General features: G+C 43.6%; 1 long non-coding RNA gene across 3 annotated transcripts; it reads right to left on the bottom strand.

Annotated features, from left to right (window-relative positions):
* Nucleotides 1-3,184: 3,184 nt before the first annotated feature.
* On the bottom strand, nucleotides 3,185-6,682 carry LOC123136505 (uncharacterized). 3 transcript variants are annotated; one of them, XR_006467036.1, is made up of 4 exons: nucleotides 6,398-6,682; nucleotides 6,086-6,321; nucleotides 5,075-5,392; nucleotides 3,185-3,632 (listed from the first exon to the last, which is right to left on the bottom strand). It is a non-coding gene; the product is annotated as an uncharacterized lncRNA (long non-coding RNA). The 3 variants fall into 3 exon arrangements; XR_006467037.1 differs by having other exon boundaries at nucleotides 5,075-5,378; XR_006467035.1 differs by having other exon boundaries at nucleotides 5,075-6,321.
* Nucleotides 6,683-7,081: the final 399 nt, after the last annotated feature.

Here is a 7,081-nt window from a genome sequence, read left to right as displayed (position 1 = left end):
GATCTTAAGACCCGAGAGTTGCTCAAATGCTGATAAAGTCAGTTTTAGATTTCTCGTTTTCTCGAGGTCATGATGCATGAAGAGAATCGTACCATCGGCATATTGAAGTATAGAGAGACCATCATCAACTAGATGATTTACTATGCTATCAACTTGTCCATCAACCTTGGCACACTCAATCATGAGCGCTAGCATATCCGCCTATATATTGAATAGCATGGGCAATAACGAGTCACCTTGTCGCAATCTCTTCTTGGTTTGGAAATAGTGTCCAACGTTATCATTGACCTTGATGACAACACTACCTCCAGAAATGAAGCTATGGATCATAGCGCGCCACTCTGTAGAAAATCATTTTATTATGAGAGACTATTGAAGAAAGAGCCACTTGACTTTGTCATAAGCCTTTACAAAGTCTATTTTGAGTATCACCTGGTAACCCACAAGTATAGGGAATCATTTGTAGCCTTTTTTGATAAATAAGAGTGTCGAACCCAACGAGGGGCTAAAGGCTGAACAAGTATTCACTCAAGTTCTATCGACTATTGATACAACTTTACGCACACTTAACGTTTGCTTTACCTAGAACAAGTATGAAATTATTTTGCAAGAATAAAACTATGAGTACTTTGCGAGAATAAAGCTATGAATAAATTACGAGGTAATAAAAGTAAATAGATTTTTTCAACAAGAAAGTCATTTATCCCTAGGCAATTGATAACTAGACCGGTAATCATTCTTGCAATTTTACATGAGGGAGAGGCATGAGCTAATATACTTTCCCTACTTGGATCATATGCACTTATTATTGGAACTCTAGCAAGCATCCATAACTACTAAAGATCATTAAGGTCGTAAAACCCGATCATAGCATTAAGTATCAAGTCCTCTTTACTTTCATACACAATAACCCACTTATCAGTGTCCAGACTTCTGTCACTCCGGCAACCAACAATAAGCAAATTATGAACGTATTGCAACATCCTACAGCGGGGATGCCTCACGTTTGTGCGAGACAGAGGGCACGATAGGACAACATCATAATAAAATATACAGTCAAACCAACCACGATCATCAATTAGCCCAAAGGACAAAACGGATCTACTCAAACATCATAGGATGACCACATATCATTGGAAAATAATATATATTGTTGAGCACCATATTTAAGTAGAGACTACAGCGGGGAGAAGAGGTGTTACACCGCTGCATAGAGGGGGAGAAAGTTGATGTTGACGGTAGCAATATTATTGATGTAGATCGCCGTCACGATCCTTGCCCCGGCGGCGTTCTAACGCCACCGTGAGATAGGGGGAGAGATCCCCCTCCTTCTTCTTCCTCGGCCTCCCCACTAGATGGGAGGAGAGTTCCCCCTGGTCCATGGCCTCCATGACGGCGGAGGGACGGGAGCCCCTCTGAGATTGGATCTATCCCTCTGTTCTCTTCTGTTTCACATTCCCGTTTTCTGGCCGAAAACCGTTTCTTATATTCCCGGAGATCCATAACTCCAATTGCGATGATGGGGGGCATTGGCCCCCTCTATTAAATATCTTGTAAAAGTGCATGCTCTAGCCAATGCAACCAAAAGACGGATCTGATTGAATAGACTAGGCAATACGCTTTTGCATGTGTATGATTTTATTTAAAGTAAATCAGCATGCCAACAGAATGTCAGAGGAGGTGATTAGAATGGCAGGGTCACCTTGATGCATTCCAATGAAAACTATTCCCTCCGTCCCAAAATAAGTGACTCAACAGTGTACTAACTTTGTTCTAAATCTAGTACAAAGTTGAGTCACTTATTTTGGGACGGAGGGAGTACATGTGTGACAACGCAATCACCTAATTAATCGAGCAAATCAACTAAGTCCATAACATACACCTGGAACGGCAATCAGATGGATCGACCGTTCTTTTGAGGAGTGGCCAGTGTCTGATGCAAGCCGGTATTGTCATGTTAGTGGACAAGAAATGAAATAAGTATTTACCCAACCGGCAAAGTGTGTCTGCCAGGCTGCCACCATGCATGAGTCCAATTTAAACTGGCGTATCTTATATAGATTCTTACAAATTTGTTAAAGAAAAATCTTATAGACGAACAACAACATCATGGGGCGTCTTTTTGCATCTTTTTAGTTGAAGTGGCAGTAAATAGTCAACTATTTCTCTTTTACTTCCTGAACCACATCATAATATTTCTCTTTTACTTCCTAAACCACATCCTACTGTTTATTTTGAATTCTACCTCAAACATGATTCGGATATACACTTGTTGCACATGCCACTATTATCAGATGGTATTTGAAGAATGAAGTCACTTCTTGGTAAATATGACCAATTACATTGGCTCCAAACTTCTCTGAATTTCCACTAAGTACTAAAAACCACATCTATTTCTTTTCCCAAATGAAGCTTCATAAAGATCTCCATCTATTATTTGTCTTCTGAAGTTATTGCATGACGCTTCTCTCTTTCTTTTGTGTTTTGTTAGAGGAAACTAAGTACATATCTCTATGAGTTTTTTGCCTTGTGATGTTGTTGTGTGATGTGTTTGTTCTCTGGGTAGAGTAAAGAATGCCAGAAGTATTATGGTAACATTTAGGTGTATCATTATTCTGCAAGATACAAATATGTTGAGTCTAGCAACGACGTCGACAGCTGCAAACAGGCGTACACACACACTAACGGAGGGGTTGTAGCTAACATGGAACTAAAAAACGTCATGAGTGTTGAAGTTAAGTGTATTGCCTAGTCTATTCGATCAGATCGGTCTTTTGGGGTAGTAACTCCAACAGCTATCTAATCTTCTCCCGCGGTTAATCCCATCCCATCGTCCCCCACTGTCTCACGGGCCCAGGATCCCTGACCTCCAATCGATCCCACGAGCAAGAGCTTCGCAGATCGATGTCTACTTCCGCTTCCTCACACAGCGACCAAGAGTTGTTGCCCCTCATCCGAACCATGATTTGGCTGTCCTGAAATCTCATTACTGATTTCCCGGTTACTAATCAGTTTTGTTCTTGCAGGCCGATCTTTGTGGATTCATGAGATCAAACGAGGCCTACCGTGGGGCCCTGAATCGCCACTACGGCGCTCAGCAGTTTCCAGACCCCGCACCTGCTCAACAAGCAGCATTTCTTCACCAGAGGATTCGGGTCAACAACAGTATCCACCCACCCAAATCATTACAACTTTCAGAAATTTAATCTTCTACTCCCTCCGTCCGAAAATAATGAGAAGAACTTGAGATGCTGGGGATTTCAATAAAACGCAAGTTCAGAAGAACAACTTCTGGGATACACCACAAGCATAGTACTCCCTCCGTTTTTACTCTAGTGTAGTGCCAAAAAACGTCTTACATTATGGGACGGAGGGAGTAGTTTCGACCGCAATCTTAGGTGCCAACTACCAGGCCATGTACACACACAGCGCACACATCACACTGCACTGAACCCAGGCACTACCTGTCTAAGAGTTCCATTATCATACATTGCTTAGGCGTAGCTCCCCAACCTTGTGGCACTTGTTATGCCTATATGGCCTTCCACACCACAGTTCTTGCATCGAGCAGGTCTCCTTACTGGTTTTGGAACATCGCCCCGGTCTGGGCATGTTGTCCTCTTGTGGCCTTGCTGTCGACAAATCGCACAGAATTTGCTTTAGTAACTTCTGTGTTTTGAAGAAAATTAAGCCGTGGATTACTAATAAAGCCAGCAGACCACTACGAATAGGAGGGGGAAGACTGGTACATCCAAGGAGCACTATCAACAACCATACAGTAGCAGAAACAAGATAACATGTGAAAAAGAAATCAATGAGAAATTCAGAAGTATCAGTCATAATCTCTACTGGATGTACCTACTTTCCTAGTAACATGATGAGCCACCACAGGAATAAAACCATCAATATGACAAGCCATATCTCTATCAAATGAGAGCAGAATCCTTAAGGTTCATGGTAAAATAAAAGGATAAACACATGGTACAAAAGGTTAAAAGTAAGACATTTGACCATTTTCTTTTCTCTAAAAAACCATGTCATTTTCTTCTAGGACAAGTGGGGAGAAATGGCAGACAATGCCAATATAGACTAGCTCCTGGATGGTAGAGTCAAGGGCGTCAGGCTTGGCCTTGGGCGCGATCAGCTTGACCTCCTGCGCGCTCAGCCTCTGCTTATAGTAATCCGGAGATTCAGAATCAAAATTTTCTAGCTCAAGGAGTATATAAAATGCCTCAATACCCTCTCATGGTTGAAAAAGAATTACGGTTTTCAAGATGAACAGGCAAGGCAACAATGTAAAATAGCTTTTTGAAGTGTATGGAAACATGTTCTTCTAATAATGAGAAGCAACGGCAACAAACCTGTAAGTCACACAACCCAACCCAGCATAGCCCCCACGTATTCCTTGATTTCAAGAATTTCAAAATCATGAACTAACTCACGAGTTACATACATTATCCAAATGAAGTGTCATCGCGTCATTAGTAAATTACATCCGTTAGCAACTTCACAAACTACCAGAAAGATGTGCCATTTCCATTACTTTCTGGATAATATTGAAGACAGTTTCCTATAAGAAAAAAATGCAAACTGTAACATGGCATGAATATGAAGCTTGAATTCAGCTGAGAACTTGCAGTGTGCCAAACGATCAGCAGCCTGCTGGCTTCTCTTCCTGGCCTAAATTGTACAAATAGAAAGTATTTGTGCCAGGCCTGGCTAATTAACCCCATAGAAGTTAACAATCAAATGGACCAGGTCATGCGTGCTCAAGAAAGCGGTCAAGAAAAGTTAATGCAACGCTGACATTGTGCTCATGCAATTATGAACTATCAGGGAAAAAAGAACTATCCGTCTAACTAAAATTTAGATGTTCAGATTTATGCTTCCCCCTCCAGTGTTTTATAACACAGTCCAGTATGACATAAAAAAGACACTTGATCCAGAGAATATTTCTGGAAAAACAAATGACTTGAGCAGGCAGACGGGAACCAAGAACCTTATAATTCGCCTGAACCGAGAAACCTCAAGGCTCAGAAATTCGGATAAGCGAGAGGAAGAAATAGGACCTTACCAGCGAGAAATCCAACATCGTAGGTGTGGACGCCGTCGTCACCTCTCTCGGACGCAATAGTAGGACGCCTCTGGGGCACGCTGCTGCCGTCCGCTCCCATCGTGCTCGCGCCGGAGAAGGCCGCCGCGCATGTGGATCTGCTGCAGGCCCGCCGTCGCTCACGCCTCTCCTCCTCTCGTACTGGACGAGGTATAACCGAAGCCTGTTACAAGCCAGATCGGGTTTCGAACCCCAGTCGGGTCTAACAGAACAAGCCCTCACCGGGCAGAGCATCCTACTAGGGGCTGCTGCAACAAACCTCAACCTGCAAGAGAGTTTCTTCACAACAAAGAAACATTGTTTGACATTTTCAATGTGCGGAAAATAGAATTATGTCTACAGGGTACACAAAAATCACAAAGGAAACGGAAAAAACCCATACATTCCACATTTTTTATTTCTGGCAGGTGCAGAGATTGATATGAATGCCTTATTCGAGAATGATAACCAACAGTCCAAACACTACTAACCTCTACAAAACAATTACAGTCAGAACTCTACTCAACCGAACATGTCGAATCATACGCGCGGATTTTAGTACAAAGCTCACAGCCTAATGCAAGCACATTCAGTTACAAAAAAACGGACTAACAAATCCCATGGCTATATTTAATGATCCAACTGCTCCAGTATCTCACCATCAAGATATTCAGAGGATCTTACATCCTCATCCTTCATGCCAAAAGAACTTGCTCAGCCCATTCACACTACACAATATTTGCTAAATTAGTCGCTGCACCCAGCCTCACTCAGTTCTACCTTCCAGTAATAACACACTTATACAAGTACTAATTATTCTATCATAACCCAAAACTATGGTAAAGGACCCAAATTGTTCTAACTGTCTCCTGTGGTTGGACTGATTTTAAGCAGTGCGAACCCACAAATTAGAGCACAAATCTCACGCAGATCAACAGGCACTCGACGCTGTTACGCAGCATACAGGCACTCTTGGTGTACGATCGAACGCACCTCTTAGCCCAGCCAGGTGCCTGCGGGTTCTTCTTGGCACTGGAGAGTTCAGATGCCTGTGGTGAGGACTCGCGCGTATCCGCCCGACCGTTTTCTCGCTCCCAGATCTGCGCTCACTTGCGGCTCCGCCCGGGTCTTGGTCCGCAGGCTGGGCTGCAACTCTCGCGACGTACGGCGCCAGACCCATCGGGGCTCCACCTCTTCAATCAAGATCAAGGGGAATCTGGATCCGGGCACTGATGAAAGCAAGGAAACAAAATCAAGTACGAACCAGCCGCATTCACTTCCCAAACAAAGAAATCATGTAGTTACCTGCTAATTGTTTGCATCAGGAACTCCATCGCCGGCAATGGAGTTCACGCCTTCAAACGCAATTGTCTTCTCAAACCAGGACCTCACACCAGCGCCACAGGCGAGGGGGATTAAGTTTCAACTAATGCCCTACACCCATCTTTGCCCGAGAAGCGACTTTCCTGGTCCACGGACCAACTTCCCCGGAGGACGACCGGAGGTCCCGAGTGCTGGAATTTTTTCTATTTTGGGCCACCCAATAGCAGTTTTATAAATTCTTAATAAATTCTAAAGGTCTACGCAGCTCATTCGTGCAAGGTAAAAGATGAAACTAAAATTTAGTTCTACATTGCTAGTTTAGTGGGAGTTGAACCTTCTTATAAGGAAGGATGTTTCTTCACATGTATGAGTATGAAAACAAGAGGGACGTTAACGCGCGCTCTTCCGCCGCCCGCATCGGCACGACGCGCGCCGGGTTGCGGGAACGAGCCGATGTCTAAATTTTTACCACGCACTACGGGTATACGAAAGGTCACTCGCACTACGGGTATACGAAAGGTCACTCGGGAAACATCAGAAGACCATCTCCATGTCGTGCTTTCTAGAGTTGCCTTCGTGGTGTTTGGCGTAATGCCGTTCTAGCCCCTTCCTTTCTAGAGCGACCTAGATCCCTTTTCCACTTTCAAATCCTTCCATTCTCAATCT

This window comes from Triticum aestivum, chromosome 6B (assembly GCF_018294505.1).
Source record: "Triticum aestivum cultivar Chinese Spring chromosome 6B, IWGSC CS RefSeq v2.1, whole genome shotgun sequence".
Classification (NCBI taxonomy): domain Eukaryota; kingdom Viridiplantae; phylum Streptophyta; class Magnoliopsida; order Poales; family Poaceae; genus Triticum; species Triticum aestivum.
This window is presented reverse-complemented; position numbering and strand designations above follow the sequence as displayed.